The sequence below is a fragment of the Camellia sinensis genome, chromosome 5 (assembly GCF_055761805.1).
Source record: "Camellia sinensis isolate YWXY chromosome 5, ASM5576180v1, whole genome shotgun sequence".
NCBI lineage: Eukaryota > Viridiplantae > Streptophyta > Magnoliopsida > Ericales > Theaceae > Camellia > Camellia sinensis.
This window is the reverse complement of record NC_138965.1, coordinates 197,467,083-197,485,700: the sequence shown is the minus strand read 5'-3', so window position 1 is coordinate 197,485,700 and position 18,618 is coordinate 197,467,083. Positions and strand designations below refer to the sequence as shown.

Here is an 18,618-nt window from a genome sequence, read left to right as displayed (position 1 = left end):
ATGTTAAAAAGGAATAGTTGAGCATAGGGAGAGAATTTTAAATTGAGTAAAATTTATTTATTACAAAAAAGAAAGAAATAATTTTAAAAAGGAATAGTTGAGCATAGGGAGGGAATTTTAAATTGAGTGAAATTTATTTATTACAAAAAAGAAAGAAATAATGTTAAAAAGTGAAATTTATTTATTACAGAAAAGAAAGAAATAATGTTAAAAAGGAATAGTTGAGCATAGGGAGGGAATTTTAAATTGAGTGAAATTTATTTATTACAAAAAAGAAAGAAATAATGTTAAAAAGTGAAATTTATTTATTACAAAAAAGGAAGAAATAATGTTAAAAAGGAATAGTTGAGCATAGGGAGGAAATTTTAAATTGAGTGAAATTTATTTATTACAAAAAAGAAAAAAATAATGTTAAAAAGGAATAGTTGAGTAGAGGGAGGGAATTTTAAATTGAGTAAAATTTATTTTATTTTATTTTTTTCTGAGTCTTCCCGCATATATATATATATATATATAGGGGAGGGGAGGGGAGGGGCAGCAATTGAATTGAAAGCTTTGATAACGCCACCACCAATACCTCCTCCAACACCACCTATACCACCACCTCCTCCAATAGCACCACCACTACCTACACCGCCACCGATACCCCCGCCAGTACCTATAACACCACCAACGGCCTCCTCCAACACCACCCCCACCACCTATGCCCCCACCAATACCTCCTCCAACACCACCACCACCACCTACCACCACCAACGCCTCCTCCACCACCACCACTACCACCTATGCCCCCACCAATACCCCCACCACCGCCACCACCAATACCTCCTCCAACACCACCACCACCACCAACAGCTCCCCCTATTCCACCACCACCACCAATACCCCCGCCACCACCTATACCACCACCAACACCTTTGATAACAGAGAGGAGGGGAGGGGAGGGAGGGAGGGCGAGGAGAGGGGGATGGAGGGAGTGGTCTCGCATTTTCTTCTCTTCTCGCTTTTTCTTCTCGTTGAAAGAGACATGGCAATCGCTTTTTCTTCTCTTCTCGCTTTTTCTTCTCGTTGAAAGAGACAGGGCAATCGCTTTTTCTTCTCTTCTCGCTTTTTCTTCTCGTTGAAAGAGACAGGGCAACAATGTTGTCTGTGGCCTCTGCTGAAACACAAAAACCAAAGCTTTCTCATTCTCCTCCTCCGCCGCACAACCAATCGTCTTCATCTTCCGAAACCCATGTTTTCCAATCAAAGCTTCCTAACATTCCCATCTCCAACCACCTACCTCCACATTTACTGCTTCAAAAACCTCTCTTAATTCCTAGACAGACCCTGTCTCATCATCGATTCCAAAGGTAAATCCTATTCTTTCTCTGAAACCCACCTCATTTCCCAAAAAGTCACTGCCGGATTCGTCTTCGTATTCATAGGTGCTTTGATGATCACCCGTTGAAGCAGCTTCCTTGAACCTTTCATCTCTCCACATCACTCTTAGCGAGGGGAGGGGAGGGCGGGCCAGAAGGGGGGAGGGAGGGAGGGAGGGGAGTGAGGGGAGGGGAGTGACGTGAGTGACGGGAGAGGAGTGACGTGAAAGGAGTGACGTGAGTGAGGGGAGGGGAGTGACGTGAGGGGAGTGACGTGAGTGACGTAAGGGGAGTGACGAGAGTGGCGTGAGTGATGGGAGGGGAGTGACGTGAGTGACGGGAGTGACGTGAGGGGAGTGACGTGAGTGACGTGAGGGGAGTGGCGTGAGTGACAGGAGGGGAGTGACGGGAGTGACGGGAGGGGAGTGACGTGAGTAACGGGAGGGGAGTGACAAGAGTGGCGTGAGTGACGGGAGTGACGTGAGGGGAGTGATGGGAGTGGCGCGAGTGACGGGAGGGGAGTGACGTGAGGGGAGGGGGTTGGGGGCGGGGGGTGGGGGGGTTGGGGCGGGGCGGGGATTTGAGTGATGAACATGAAGATACAAAAGAGGGTTTTCTTCTCACTCCAACAGATAGATCTGATACACTTGGTAGTTTTGAAAGAAAATAAAAAATGGAAATTCAGGTACAACTAGAGCACTTCCCAAATTGTTATGGCATTTTTTTAATATGGTTTAGTTTTGATTTGAGTTTGTATGCTAATCAAACAACATATCTATGCTTCTCATGGAACCTATTATTTCAGAAAAGTGTATTTGCAGTTGGCATGATCTGCTGTGAAGAAGAAGGCCGTTTGAAGGAGAAGCATGTCTTACTGCAAAGCAGGTAAAGACTATTGGTCTTGTCCTTTAGTTTCCCCCTAGGCGTTCATCAGGAATGTTGTGTTGCCTCATGCATTAATTGTGTAAGCTTTACAATTTTGATTCTCATCCCACATGAGGCTAAACATGGTACTATACATGAAGTTAACTTCTGAAATTTCATATCATGAAAAAAGAACCTTAACTTCCCACTTTGAGCATGCAACCCATATTGGGATTTGGGCAGATAGTCTCATAGCTGTATTTATTACTTGAAATCCAAAGCCATTTGTTGGAATATGCTATGTCTAATATTAGGTTAAGTTTGGTAATCTTTTTAAGCTCTTTGTACTAATATTGCATTTGTCCATGTCTTTGGAATCTTAAACAGATTATTGCAGCAGGTCCTTTTACCACAACTGACAACTTGTTCTTTGAATCTCTAACTGAGCTGCTAGCATATGCACAAAGAAAGCAGCCTCAGTTGCTTTTATTGGTAAGACCCACCATTTTTCATATCAATAATCTTGTAAATTGTAATCTGCATTGATAAATGACTTGAGAAATTGGATTTTTTATGTTTGGCAGCTGGGACCATTTATTGATTTTGAACATCCAGAGATTAAGAAAGGAGCAGTAAACAGGACCTTTGATGAAATATTTCGTCTTGAAATCCTTGGAAGGGTATCTATCTATCTACACTAGATAATTTTGCCTGTTTGAGAAGATTTTATCTTTCTTTTTTTTAAATTTTTTTTTCCCTCAATGGTTTGCAGCTTCAAGATTGTATGGAATATATGGGTTCTGCTGCACGTGTGATTCTCGTGCCATCTATACGGGACGCAAATCATGACTTTGTTTTCCCTCAGGTAATTTTATTGCTAAATTAATTTATATAGTATCTCTATTTTCCCAATTAGTTAACAAAAAATTGAGATCATAATTAAGTGTTAATTTCTAGATTAATGTTGTTTGGCTTTGATTCTGCAGCCTGCTGTTGATATTCAACAAGCCGTCTCAAACATCAGGTATGCATGATTCTACTAGACTAGGGGAAGCCCACCTTTGAACAGGTTGCTAGATCCAGATCATTTTTCAGTTTGCAGTCTCGCAAGTCACAATTTTAAAGAAATTACATTGTCTTACCAGATAACCCGTCTTACAAATCCGGGGATTTTCAGTGCAAATGAGGTAATCACTAATTGTCTTTACTCTTAAATTATGATTGTTCGTACTTCTAGACATTAGTTTCATGTTTGTGTGTGCTCCTCCAAATTCTTCAAAATGCATTGATGAGATGAAATTTTTTTGCATTATATCAATCTCATGCACCACAAAAAAGCTTGAAACCGTACTTTTGGAGTAAAAACAAACTAATTAGCAGAATGCCCTAAACTTGAGATGAATGCAATTTGGAAGAGCAACATGGAATTAGAAAGAATCTATTTAAGGTTCTCCCAAGGGAATATGTTTAATCTTATTATTTTATATTCTAAAACAATGGTTTGAAGCATTTTGAGTTAAAACACATTGTACAAGTCTCTAATTAGTTTTCAATCACATTTTGGGTTTTCAGATCAAGGTAGGTTGCTGCACTGTGGATATTCTCAAACAACTTAGCGGAGAGGAGATCTCACGGAATCCATCTGGGGGATCCAAGCAGCGCATGAATAGACTTGCAAATCATCTACTTAGCCAGCACAGGCATGTTTTTATTATTCTCTTAATGGAAATTTCTGTATTTGATGTTTAAGAAGTTTAAACAATTGAAAAGACGGTTACTTTTTGAAAACAGCTTCTATCCTCTATACCCACCAATGGAAGATACTCACGTGGATTTTTCTCTCGCTCCAGAGGCTCTTCAGATCCCTTGTAATCTAGATATCCTAATCCTATCCTTTGACTTGGCTCATTTCGTGAAGGTAAATGACAGTTCTAGTTATATCAAAGTAATGATGGATATACGAAACAGAATAGTTATACAGAATGATGTGTCAAAATGATATTCATTCATTTCAAATCAAAAGACTCATGAAAGTGACTTGTTATTTCAAAACTACAATTGACACGCCATTCTAGTGGACTTTTTTGTACATAAATTCTGTTTGCAAATCAGTTTTCTTTCTTATCTAGCTTAGAGCAGATTGGATTGCATGAATGAAATTTAACTCTTCATCTCCTATGCGGACAAGTGTTGTCAATTGGGGATAAAAATGACGGAGAAGAGCAAGCGAAGTGCATTTGTGTTAATCCGGGAAGACTGGCTAGGGGCGAAGGAGCGGGTTTCTTCGTGGAGCTTAACTACGGGGGAAGCCCTGATTCAGCTAGTGCTTCAGTTATAAGCATATAGACCTTAAACTACCGCGTGTAGTGATTCAACAAGTGCTTCAAAAAAAAAGTAAACCCTAAACTTATAGAGCTTGCAGTTGCAGATGATATCAGTTTGTTTGGAAGCAAACTAGAGACCTGTCATAGTGGACACCAAATTCTAATGGAGGAGCTTAGCACCATGAAGACTGTTTAGGGAGTGCTGTCATGTAGTACTAGTTTCACATCACAATTAAGGTGATGTTACTAACATGATGTTCAATTAATGTATTATTATTGTCTTTTCAAGGTGGCAATGATTTCGCTCTTTACCAACCAAAAAAAGAAGGGAAAAGGAAAAGAAAAGAAAAGTCGTTTTTGGTTGTGTTTTTGTTTTCTTTTATTTTTGCTTTTCATGTTTTAAGAAATACAAGCAATGAAAAGTTTGACAATCATTTTTATTTTGCACGAAAATAATTGTTATTTTTGAAAAGGCAAATGCTAATGAATGTCTTTGTGGCAAATTGTCTTGGAAATAGTTAAAAAATGTTTAAAAAATAATATTTTGAATTCAGCTAAATAAAAAAAGTGTTTTGATTTCAATAAGCCTCTTATTCCTTGTGTCTCATGAACACTTGTTTAGAATTCTTTTTTCAAAAAATAGGTGTTTACAGAAAAAAAAAATAAAAAATAAAATAAAAAAAAATCCTTAAAACTAATTTTCAGGAATAGTTTGCCTAACAAATTTTTTTGTTTTTGTTTTTTTTTTTCTAAACTAATTATAAATAAAAACATGAAATCATAATCAAATTTGGCAGTTGTAATCTAGGTCATTATTGAGGAAGGGGTGTTTTATTTTAATTTAATTGGTGGTTAAATTTGTGGTTAGTTTAGTTGCTCCACCATCCGCCTTCCAATCCAAAAATAGGGAATATGCCGAAGAATATGATTTGTATTACAAAGCTCTTATGAAAATACATCTCTGTAAAAATTATCGTATCGTTTAAAAAATTTATATTAATTGTGTGCTTAATGAATAGTAAAAATTAAATGAATATATGACCTTAAAAATAAAAAATAATAATGAATAAATTATAAAAGATCATTGGATAGACATTAGACACATAAATATTCCTAATTTATTAGATAATTTCTACTACATAGTGGGTCTACCAATCAAATCCTCTTTGCATATTCCAAAGCTGTCATCCTTCATACACAACCACTAGCCTTTCGTCAATTTTATTTTTTTTTAATAAATTGAATGCTTTTAACACTGTTATCTTTCTTTTCTTTTCCTTATTTCTTTTTTTCACAATTAATTAGTACTGTATCATTATTTATGATGAACATTAATTATTTTGAGTCATTTTATGAAAAAAAATAAATTATAATGTGAGAAAACATCTATATTATCTTTTCAAAGAGGAAGAGATAGGAACTTAAAACTCTATTATGCCTTCGTTTGGCAACTTGGGTTGGGTTGGTGATTATTTTAGTCACTAAAAGATAAAATATGTTTTTTAATCTAATAAGACAAAACATCACATCCAATACATAATCATTATATTCTCTTTCACAAAAATTAAAAAAATCAAAAAGTCTATCTCAAATGAGGTTTTTTAGTCCCAAATTAAAATAATCAAGAAGTTAAAAAGTCAAAAAATCAACCCACTTCCCAAACAAACCCTTTAAGTGATTATTTGATAGTCTTGGAGTACTATTACATACTATTTATCACTTAAAACTTGTTAAATTGTTTTCCAAAATTCAAACAAAAAGTATTGGGATTCACTACTTTAACCAATAACAATCAAGTAGAGGCACCAAGTAAATTTGCTCCAAGTCCACCATATAATTTTGAGATTTTTACCAGCTAATCCCAATAATTGAATCTGTTACTCATTAGGTCTTAAGTTTCTATTTCATACGCTAAGAAATCCTGTTATATTTTTTTATCTCGATTTTTCCCTGCTACCAGCTAGTAAAAATCCATATTTAAATCATCACAAACACTCTCTAAATCTTTAATTGTTTATAATATTTATTACCCATTAATTTTTTCAATTTGTATTAATTTCTCTCTTGATCATTTTTCCAAGACTCTTTTTCTTTCTCTTCTCTTTCTCTCTCTCTCTCTCTCTCTCTCTCTCTCTCTCTCTAGAAGATACCACCATTGTAGTTATGGCCATGGCCATCCATCCACAACCGCCATCGTCATCCGTCACTAACCACCGCCACCTCTACGGGTCACTACCACCACCTTCACCAGCCACTACCACTACCATTGTTCATCAACCATCTCCACCGTCGTCGATCTATACTTCACCATCTCTCAATCGTTTGACTTGCTTGCCTAACATTGTCGTCTTCCTTCTTCTTTGCCATTACCGTCGCTCTTCCTCCATCCTTCATCCTTCATCTGCCATCACCGTCATTCTTCTTTAATCATCGATTGACCATCTTCAACGTCAAACTTCACCAATGGCTTCAAATCTAGTTGTTTTGAATGTCAATCTACCATCTTCGGCACCAATCTAGTACCGTACATAGTTGCCAATGAGATCGAGACTCTTTCTACAATGTGTTGGTCAAGATCTACATTTGTAAAACATTCTGAACTAATCTAATGAATTTATCACTTAATTCAGTGATAAATTTATCACTGATTTGTTTAATATGTTATGGACTGCTGCTGCTGAAATTTTGATATAAATATAATGATAAATTTATCACTGATTTTTGTTCATTTTATATTTATCAACTTTCTCTTCCTCACTCCCTCTCTTTTTATTTCTCTTAAACCAAATCTGTTGTATTAGTGATAAAAGTATCACTAATATATTTCTTTGAATCGTGTGTTCATTTGTGACGATGATGACGAGGTTTTTTTTTTTTTTTTTTTTTTTTGTAATCTTTTAACAAACAACTAGTGAGAAATTTATCAGTAAATGCGTTTATCACTGCGAAATTTATTACTGAATATGTCTTTGAATCTTGTGTTAATTTGTAATGATGATGATGAGTATTTCTTTTTGCAATTTTTTAACAAACAGTCAGTGATAAATTTATTATTTTTGTCACTAGAGAGAGATGAATATGTATTATGATTAATCTACCAGTAATAAATTTATCATTGATTTGTTCAATATGTTGTATATTGTTGCTGAATTTATCACTGATTTGTCATTGTAGATGTGAATATGTTGGATGGGTCAATCTATCAGTTATAAATTTATCACTAGAAAGAGAACAAAGAGCAGATGGTAAAGGTATGGTCATGTTGATCTACAATACAAAGGCTAACAATTTTCTACTAAGCCTTTCTTTTTCCTTTTCCTCTCTATCCTCTCTCTCTCTCTCTCTCTCTCTCTCTATCATTATTCTTCTTTTTCTTTTTCTTTTTCTTCTCCTGTCGTCATCAGATCTTAGGAGATAGTGACAGTAGTGAGCGCCGAAAGTTGCCGGAATTGATCATCAGAGGTTGCCGGAGGTTATCACCGATGGTTGAAGACAAGGTACTAAATGGATCTCATAGCACAGATGTTTTAACTTATTGTGAAAAGTACTAACTTTGTCTTTTTGATGATCTAGTTCAATTTCCTCGAAAATCGCATTAGAAAGCATGCAACAGCACTTGTTGCTTCTGGTCTGTTTGAGGAACCCATTGACCCTACAGTTGCTTCACAAGTAATATAGTTGCCCCATTTCTACCTCTCTCTTATCCGCACACACTTGCAATCTTAAAAAATGGAGAATTTACACTGTTTGGTGTGAGGAGTGGGAGAGAGCCTTTAAATGAGGGTAGTTTTGAAAGAAAATAAAAAATGGAAATTCGGGTACAACTTCTAGCACTTCCCAAATTGTTATGGCATTTTTTTAATATGATTTAGTTTTGATTTGAGTTTGTATGCTAATCAAACAACATATCTATGCTTCTCATGGAACCTATTATTTCAAAAAAGTGTATTTGCAGTTGGCATGATCTGCTGTGAAGAAGAAGGCCATTTGAAGGAGAAACCTGTCTTACTGCAAAGCAGGTAAAGACTATTGGTCTTGTCCTTTAGTTTCCCCCTAGGCGTTCATCAGGAATGTTGTGTTGCGTCCTGCATTAATTGTATAAGCTAATACGTTATTGTGTAAGCTAAAAAGTCCTTTTATTAGACAATGTGCTCAAGATTTTGTCAAGGGATAGTGTAAATGCCAACTTCTGTGGGCTCAGAATTTAGTTTCTATAATCAAATTATAATCACCATGAAGTCTGGAGCATAAAATAGATTTTGGGAAAGGTAGCTATATGTGTACTTACAGTCTGCATTTGTATTGATCCAGTTTTCGCTGTTCCCATTTGAATTGCTTCCACTGATTGTGAGTTGTGATGGGTTTGAGTGTCTCTTGAAGCATCGTATGCTCTCTTTTGAAAGGGCTGTATGGGGAAATATTATGATATCTTCCCCTGGGTGCGTATAATCTCCGTCATAGTACCCCCCCCATAGGTGATGTTGTTCTTTGGTTCATTCTTGTGGGGCTTATCTGATTTCCATGCAGAAGTTGAGTTTTCAGGATAGACTTTCTTGTGGAACATGTGGAGGATCTGAGTGCAGCAAATTGTAAAATTAAAAAACTGAACGCAGAATTCAAAATATGTTTAGGAATTTGAGTTTACATATAATTATGCATAAAACTCTTATGTTATGTATGAAATTCTATATGTCACATTGTAAGTACTATTTTACCCTGAAAATAAAAGGAGGATATTAAAAATTAGCAATACTTTGCCATGCTCTCATGTCCTTGGACATGGGAATTAGACAAATATGAAGCTTAAGCACATGCTCAAAAACCAACAACTGTACCTGAGTTCTTGTAATATAGCATTTTGAGTACCTTTAATACTAATAGTATGATCAAAACAAGTCAACCAGTATCGTACTGAGCATGTTAGATACCGCATTTCTATTTCTCGTATCAGAACAATTCATGTTCCTAGTACCGTAGAATTAGAGATATTCAGTTATAAGCACATATTAGGACTTGAAGTGTATCCAGAGAAATGGAGGAACCATCTTGCAATGTTAATGATTGGATGGTGCAAATCATCTGATTGGTTTGATCACACTACACAGTATGTTCTTTGTAAGCAAATCACAGATGATGTTGCAATGATCCCAACAAAACTATGTCAGGAGTTGCAGTGCTCCATATATCCCATCTAGAAGATCTATCATTCAGTACTAGAAGTAGACATACCTTATGCAGTTTCGTCTCCATTGAAGCAGAGATAACATTTCCCCCAGTCACTGTGGTGGAGGTCCGAGAGGAATCATGGACCATTCTTTTCTTCAGTTTCTTTTTCATGAGACGTATAGCAGATTTATTTGTTTCCTTGTCTGCCTTCTTTTCTCCGCTCTCGCATTTAGTGACAGAATTTTCCTCTGTCATTTTTGTCCTCTGAAACAGCTCCCCAAGTGATGTTCTATGTTCCTTCTTTGTTTCTGGCAACTCAATTGCAGACCCAAGCAGATAGCCCTGGAGTGGACACATTGTTGTTCTGTTCCCACTGGTCTCTGTGCCTTCCAATGTCTTGCCACTCAGTGTAATGGTGCTAACATGACTGTTTCTCCCAGATGAGTCATTACAACCATCTTCTTTACCTTTAACATCTAGCACCTTCTCCAACTCATCATTAATCAGCTTCAAATCATGCTCTGTTACTTCTGTTTCTTTTTCAGTTATGTTCTCAACAGAGATGGCGAATGTTGGTGTTGATGATGGGTCAGCGATGACTGTGTCTGAACCAAGAGTACCAATGGTAAGGAAGCCATGGAAGAGCTGAGAAATCGCAGTTGATGACTCTTCTTCAAAGTCATCTTCTTCTATGGCAAATGATTTTCGAAGATGGTTGTATCTCTGTGATTTGCCTAAGGTCTTAGTACCATAGTTTGCCTTCATGTCGTACTGCTGCTCATCCAATGATGGCTTCTCTGAAAGACAATTAGAAGAATTCCATGACTGAAGAAATGTTAAATAATTGGGATAAAGGTGAAGATGACTACCATTGGAATAAATATGATTAGGCGTGCACATGGGTTGCTTTGGTTCTAGTTAGCCTTAAACTCAGAACCAAACCAATCATGATCAGTCCCAGGTTTTTGGGTGCAGGACAGAACCAATCATGCACTGGAACCAAAACCACACCAAGCCAACCCGATTTAGCATCGGGTTTGTTTGGGTTGGAACCGTAGTTCCACTATACTAAAATAAGTGAATCAATCAGCAATAAATGATTAGAATAAACAAATCTTAAACATTTTAACGTAACACAGACATAGAGCAACAAAGTACTGTTTTAAAATTTAATATTGTTTGCAAAATATTGTTCGGAGACGATTGCCAAGAATAGAGAAATCACCCGCAGCGGCTCAGCTTGTAGTAGTGTAGTGGATGAAGGTAGGAAATGAAAGATTAGATTACACATTACGTTTCTCTTATTTATGAAATGATCAGGTGCAATCAAGTCCACCTTAGTATTTGCAATAGACCAATTACATAAAGACATGTCAACAACATTAGAATTTTATGCAATATATATAGATTCAGATCTTGGATTGCTTCAGTTTAAGCGTGGCTTAAACAGCGCCCCAACCCGTTCATGTCGGGTTGATGATTTTAAGACCTAGAGCCGAACCAATATATTGAAAAAGCCGAACCAACTCAACTCATAGAGGTCGGATTAGAAACATGACTTACCCCAATGGCAAAATCCTTGAGTGCTTCACTAGGCCTTAACTTGCGATGCATCCAACCAAGTAACTGCAATCAAGATATGCAAATATGAAGTCATAAAATACTGGAAACAGTTTTTGTCTTCCAAAGTTCAACAAAAATTGTGGTTACCTTCATTTTTGTGATCTTTCTTCAAAGAACTTGATTTAGATTACTTTGGCAGTGAGGAGGAAGTGAGAGAAGGTGCTCTTTTCAGATTGTGTGGTGTGACTATTTGATATGTGTCTTGGAAGCCTCTAAAAGTGCCTGAGATTGAGGCAGGTAGAGAGAAACATAGAGAAAGTTACAAGATTTGGGTTGGCTATTTTGTGTAGACCAAATCATGTGGCCAATGGGGAGTGGGTTCAAGACCCCACAAGCAGACGATTCTATCTGCCAGTGCACTTGCATTAATTCTTACAGTTATGCCATTGGCCTTCCCAATGTGACATGTTTATGCACATGCATTTCTGCATGGCATTACAATGGAATTTCCATTCTCAGTATTCTAATCAGAACTACCCACATGAGCAGATGGAGTCTAGAGAATATTTTGTTGGACCCTAATCAATTCAAAGATAATATGACAAAGAAGAAGATCTTTTTTCCATTAGGGACCCAAAAAGTTCAATCCTAGTGCTTTATGGTAGGTCCACCTTTCAGAGGAAAGTTCTAACTAAAAGGAACCTCATCTCTTTTTCTTTTTTCTTTTATTTTTTTCCCGTTAATTTTTAGTGTTAAAAAGTACTGTTAGCGACACAGTGTTGCATTTGTGTTAGTCTTTAGTTCTTCTCACAGATTTCTTTATCTTTGCAGCTAAACTATGACAGCAATAATAGTTTTGCACGTGTTTCTATTTGCAGCCAACTTATGTATTATTGGGTTTTTCACAGACCATGCTCTGATTGGATTTGGTGATATTTCAGGTTTGACCAACTCTGACATCTTAACTGAACACTTTAAGCTGTGTTGCATTCTGTGGTGCTTTCATTACAATATATTAGCTGTACGTAGCAACCCAACTCCAATAAGCAATAACCTCGTTTTCTGCTCATGATTGGTGAAAATATGTTATTAGGCATTACCATCAATGTTTAGTATTGCCACTCAACTACCATATGTTTTCTTTTGGCTTGGATCGATGACCTTGCCACATGTGATCAGGTCATCTTCTTTCATTGCCTGTCAGTCATATTGTCATGAATGTAAGCTTTTTCATAAAAGAGGCCCCTTCAGGTACAGGTTTATTGCATTTTAAGGAATTGGGTGCACCCCACAAACAACTTTATTGTTGTGGGTGTGTCTCGAATTCGACCCGGATGATGCTTATAAGCCGTTGATGACTTGCATGGATTATTAATGATAGGCCCAACCCAATATTTGTATTTGGATCTATTTTGACTTGGTTTGCTATTTTCAAATCCTTGTATATATTAGGTTATTTCAGGGTTCTAGGATTTGTGATGATCTTGTGAGTTTTCAATCGAGGGTTGTGAGAGAGAGAGAGAGAGAGAGAGAGTTGGCTCATTCTAATCTCCACGGTCATAGTTAAATTCTGTCATCATTCTACACCCTTGGACGTAGGCTTATTACTGAACCTTGTAAATCCTCATGTGCTTGTGTATTTGGTTTGCTTTAGTTTTTCTCATCTTCGCCTTTGCCATAACATCTACATATAAGAGTAGCTGAGGAAATATGCATTCACATTTTTTTACTTAAATCTATTTTGTAAGCTCTCTAAAATCCAAACCCAGTACTTTTCAGTGTTCTGAATTTTTTGATATTGAGGCCCCATTTGGGGACCATGGTTTTTAGCCAAAAAATACTACAAGTTGTTACATTAGTCTCTTTACGTTTTTGTACATATTTTCGTAAAAGCCAAAAATTCAACTAAAATAGCAAATTCCCAAATGGGGCCTGAATAGCTCCCAAATCCAAAATTTGACCTATGGATGTGAATGAGCTGTTACTTGCCTCTTGACCTATAAAGACAACTCTTTCATGCTTTGACATCGTAAAAAAAGCGAGACCTAGTGCACGAGGCTCCCGCTAAAACGGGGTCTGGGAAGGGCAAAATATACACAACTTTACTCCCTTTTCTAGAGAGGTTGTTTCCATGATTTGAACCTGCACTACCTAACAGCAAGCCATGCCATTGTACCAAGCTGCCTTTTAAAAGTTACACCAGTATAGCCTCCATTAGATGAAGGTCTTGGAGAGAAAGATTGGGTACAAACCTAACATTGTGGTATTATTTGCATAAAGTGGTTGTTCTTAGGTTCGGACTCACAACCTTTGGTTCCACTAAATAATGTCCGTTTACAATCTCGACTATCTTATTGCAAGTAGGGCCACGTTTGTTTGCTGGGATAAGGAGGTGGATTAGGGTGTGGGGCTCAGCTGCTCCCTCGTCTTCTCCTCTTGTTCCCCAATCCCTTCCAATCCCTTGTTTGGTTGGCTTGGCCAAAGTATGGTGAATTAGTAGTCATACTGGATTAATTTTCCTCCAAAATGAGGGATAACTAATCCCACTTCAGCTTGGGATAAATGATCCCTACTACCTATGGAATATCTGCCAACCTCCATCTAATAGCCAAAAAAATATACTCGCCCAAAAAAAAAAAAAAAGCCAAATTTTTTTTTTCGAACCTTACTTCCTCCTTTATCCTACCCTAATCAGTATAGTACAGTAATCCCATGGTGTATTCATTTGCCATCATCCCCTCTAATCCCATGCCATGAAACGAACGTGGCCTAAAATTAACAAACATAATTGATGATGCCATGACAAGGACAATAATTAGTGCCAAATAATTGATTGGTCATTGGATATGGTTAATTTTATCTCCACCAGTAGGAAAATTTATTTTTCTGGTTGATTAGGTAACCGTAAACATCATCTTTTTTAAAATTGTTTCTATTGATTAATGTCCCTTTAACAATCTATTTTATGGAATAAAGACACAAATTTCTTTTATTGATGCTCTAATTGGTATCATGTTCACTATCTCTACACCACTAGGAAATCTCATGTTCCTTGTTCATTAAAAATAATCCCATAATAACAATAGGTAGATCTAAACAAGTTGACACATCCTTTGATACTCCATACATACTAAAGATAATAACAGGTATTGTTTCTCGTAGGAGAACATATTAAATCAGGCTTTGGAAAAAGCCTAGATTAAGTATTCGTAGTACTTATGTCATTATGAATATTTATCTAGTAGGATTGAAGGCGAACTAGTGGTTGGTGGACTTAGGAGAGAAGACAGAAGAAAATAGTTAAAAGAAAATTTGAGGAAAGCATGCATAGGTGTCTTTGAGGAAGCATAGCATATTAATTTATGAATTAAAAGGTTCACATAAATGGGTTAGATTGGAATGGGTGTTGATTGAGCCTTTCCAAAGCTGATGGACCAAGTTACTGTTAACTGAGTTGGAAAAAATCTTGATAGTTATCCTACTAGGCAATTTGTATGTAGTTCCAAATGTTACACGGTCTTGAATAGGACTTAACCTCCAAAGCTAGCTTTAGAGGTGAGGGTGCCCTCACGCTTATATGCTTAACATTATTTTAGTACTCGGGCGATGTGGAACTTTGCTTCACACCAAAAAGCCTTGATGGTGATCCTACCAGTTAATTTCTTTTCATATATCGGCAAAGGCAATGCATTATAGTTAAACTGATCAGGTTACCCTAATAAAAATAAATAAGCTATATATTTAATTAATCATATTTCAAGCAAACAAATGGCCGTCTGATGCGGAAGCATTGGCTAGTTTATAGTAGACTCAGCTCACTATTAATAGAGCGGCATGCATTTTATTTCAATGATATAGAAATGTTGTTTCAGAATTTGAATTGATTTAAATAGGCACTGCATCTCCTTGATGCGCATCTGCATTGCTACCTGTAAGAAGATTTGTATCCCATTTTACAACTCTAGGTGATTCATTGTAGGAATACGGTGAAGGTATTTGATATTAGATCCTAAAACCTGGGATTTGGCACCATTGCTATAGATTATTGATAAAACTGCCATGATGTTTGCAGGTGACTACAGTTTTTCCTTCTGATTCTGTTGTGTTGTGCATGTGCTTTATCTTTTCGTGAAATAAGAACACTGTCAATTTTTTTGCTCATTTTTATTGTTGTGCTATGCAACACCCCATGTTAATCTAGCCTTTTGTATGGTTGCACTTGTATTCCTATCTTATTCTAGCCTCTCTCTCTCTTTTTTGTTTGTATTTTTTTTCATGGCCATATGCCACAATGTCATTGCAGGGCTAATACAAACGAGCTTTGGAACATCAACTACATTATGGAAACTATGAGAATTTGTTTGCCAAGTTGCCAACTTACGAATTGGATGGAAATCATTAATGACAGACATGGGCAGTTGAAAACTACAGAGGCCCCTGGATGCGTATGCCATCTTGTTTTTCAGAAGGCAACAATGAACTAAAGTTCAAATTGAGGACAACATCCTACTAATAACATGAGTGGACCATTCCACGAGACATCTGAAGGTATTTGTAACTTCATCTATACGCTATGCTCCCTTTATTCTCTTTGAAGTCCAAAAGGGCATCTCTCAGGGCACTAGAAATGAATTTAAAAGAGTAATTTGACAAAAGGGTTCACACCACACATAAAGTGAGAATTATCTAAAAGTTATGTACTAAAAAATTAGCTTTAGAGTAATCCTAAGATCTATATTTTTTCTTTAAATGTTCCAACATATTTAATGCTTGGTTGGTGGTATAAAGTCATGCTTGGGAGTTTGGATCTCTGTTATCAGAATCTTATGATTCGTAATTTTTGCAAAATCAATATGAATCTATTTTGGAAGTGAATCTCTAGTGAATCGCACGATTCACAATCGATTCACAATTCGATTCACTTTTTACAATTCATGCAATTTTTGAAATTATTGTGTCCGGTATATTTTTGAATTTTTTTTCTTCATCTTTTTAGTAAAAATGACATAACACAACTTTTAATAGCATTTAATACCAAAATAATCAATATATATACATGATTTGTTATTATTTTGATGATCATGGAGTTTTTAATAGAATCCAGGGGTTGTTTGGGATAATCTAAATAAGTGTACTTTTTGACTTATTATGGGTTTGAAATGATGTGATAGAGGGGTGATGTGATTTAAATAAGATGATGTGACTTAAATAGGATAGTAACTTTTTGACTTTTTAGCTTTTTAGGTTATGACAAACAAGACCCCAGTCAGACCCAACATATTTTAAACCTTTTTTCTCATTTTTTTTCCCTTTAAAAAATCAATATCTTCTAAAGATGTTTAAGATTAAAGTTACACTATGAATTATCTATTGCTATTTTATTAAATTGAATATAATTGAATATTATACGTGTGAGATCAGTTATAACTTTTAAAATGTTTTAGGCTTTAAAATAAAAGATTATAAATAATTCTTTCTTATTATTTGCTCACTGTTACTTAGAAAAGTATGTATGCTTATTGTCCAAATATTAATATCGTTGTTAATTATTGTTACTTTAGAAATTGATAGTTTGTCTATTTGGTTATTATCTTTGAAAGAAAATATGCAGGTAATTATATTACTTGAAGCGGAAACGGTTTGGATCGGATGCTTGAATTACGAGTCTTGTCTGAAAAACCCTCCATCAATTGAGAAGCTACCAGAGTTTCTCAATGTTGTATCCACACTCCAAATCCCTAGGTTTTACAATGGTGACCTAAGAATCCCTAGATTTTACAATGGTGACCTAAGAGGGAAGAACAGAGAGAAAAATTCTGCAGCGATTTTTAGGATAAAATCTCACAACAATAATACGTATATCTTCTCTATATCAGATATATGATATATATCTCTGCAGATAGAAGTGGAGTTGTAGGCTCCCACAACAACTCAAATACTTCATTAAATAATTCCTTAATTATCTTATTTATTAAATAGTGTGAATTATCTACAACTCATGTGGACGCTCCATGGGTTATAGGTCGGGTCAAAGCTGACTCAATTTTCAATAATCTTGATTAAGAATGGTTGATAAGAAATATCTAAAAAAGAAAAAGGTAAGATGGTGATTTTACATAAGAATCTTTGTTAACTTCTTACCTATTAAACTACGTGATTATCATTTAAAATAACATTTTTAGAGATTTAAGTCTAAATATTTTATATTCATAAGATATATTTAACATCTAAATGTGTAGATATATATTTTTAAGTAATTTAAAAAAAGTGACCGAATCTTTACAATTCGCGATTCGATTCGATTCGGTATGAGGCCATTTCAATTCACGATACGAATTTAGATTTGACAACTGTGGTTTGGACATAGAATTTTGTTGAACTAAGATGATATCCAGTTCTTATAAATAAAGACCTTTGTTGAAATGTCATCTTTGTATAACATATATATAGATACGGCAAAGGGGTCTTGCAATTGGTGGATGGGTCAGCAATGATTATTTGACACATGGAGTGGCCATTATGGGTCATTTGTCAGTAAGTGATTGACTCAAATGCCATCTCAGCTTAAAAGTGCAGTGGTGTGAGGTTGGCCTACATGCTTCTCTTTAAGTATCACAATAAAATGATCTCTTAGCAGGCATATCAGGTGTCATCAAAATGAGGCATATAGATGGTGTCAAACATACTCTTCATTTATCAATTTAGAATCACTTGGTTGGATTTTTGGCGATGGTGTTGATTGATTCTCGACCATTCTACATAAGGTCAACCTTGACTTACCTGCTTCTCTAGTGGATGCTAGTTATGGATGCCAGTTAGTGATGGCTTAACACCTCAAGATTGTATGGTGTGTAGAGATGGTGTTGACATATGGTTTAGACAGTCTACCAAATTAGACAATGACCATGGTCTATCCACTTGCTCCTGTAGGTAGGCCAGAACTAGGAGAAGATTATGGGGCCATGACCCCCTTATTTCTATGAGCATTATTGTTTGTTATAGAACTTTAAATATATATATATATATATATATATCATTTTATATATAAAATGCTCCCAGTATAAAAAAAAATGTCGTTCTTTTTCCATTTTGAATTCTCTTTCTATTTTACATAAAAAAAACTTATTCATCTTAATAGAAATTACTTCTATGGTATTTAATTATATATATATATATAATTTATCTATCATATATACATACATGTGTGCTCTGTATATATGGTGAAAAAAATTACTTCTCTTTTGGTCCCTCCAGTAATAAAATTTTGGTTTCGTCTCTGCTTGTAGGCAAACTTGCTCATTAGATGATCCATGTCAAATTAGGCAATGATAGTAACTTCT

General features: G+C 35.8%; 1 protein-coding gene, 2 long non-coding RNA genes and 1 pseudogene across 4 annotated transcripts in view; 3 read left to right on the top strand and 1 right to left on the bottom strand.

Annotated features, from left to right (window-relative positions):
• The window catches only part of LOC114269955 (uncharacterized), a 278,957-nt gene that overhangs the window by 228,792 nt on the left and 31,547 nt on the right, over positions 1-18,618 (top strand). The window lies entirely within an intron of this gene.
• Positions 2,036-3,016, top strand: LOC114263637 (uncharacterized). Its single transcript, XR_014329006.1, has 3 exons — positions 2,036-2,246; positions 2,613-2,717; positions 2,810-3,016. It is a non-coding gene; the product is annotated as an uncharacterized LOC114263637 (long non-coding RNA).
• On the top strand, positions 4,401-8,217 carry LOC114268414 (uncharacterized). Its single transcript, XR_003631251.2, has 4 exons — positions 4,401-4,786; positions 7,724-7,800; positions 7,954-8,046; positions 8,123-8,217. It is a non-coding gene; the product is annotated as an uncharacterized LOC114268414 (long non-coding RNA).
• Positions 8,731-11,431, bottom strand: LOC114268412 (protein LAZY 1-like; annotated as a pseudogene). The gene is made up of 4 exons (XR_014329054.1): positions 11,426-11,431; positions 11,279-11,341; positions 9,779-10,540; positions 8,731-9,122 (listed from the first exon to the last, which is right to left on the bottom strand). The product of XR_014329054.1 is annotated as a protein LAZY 1-like (transcript).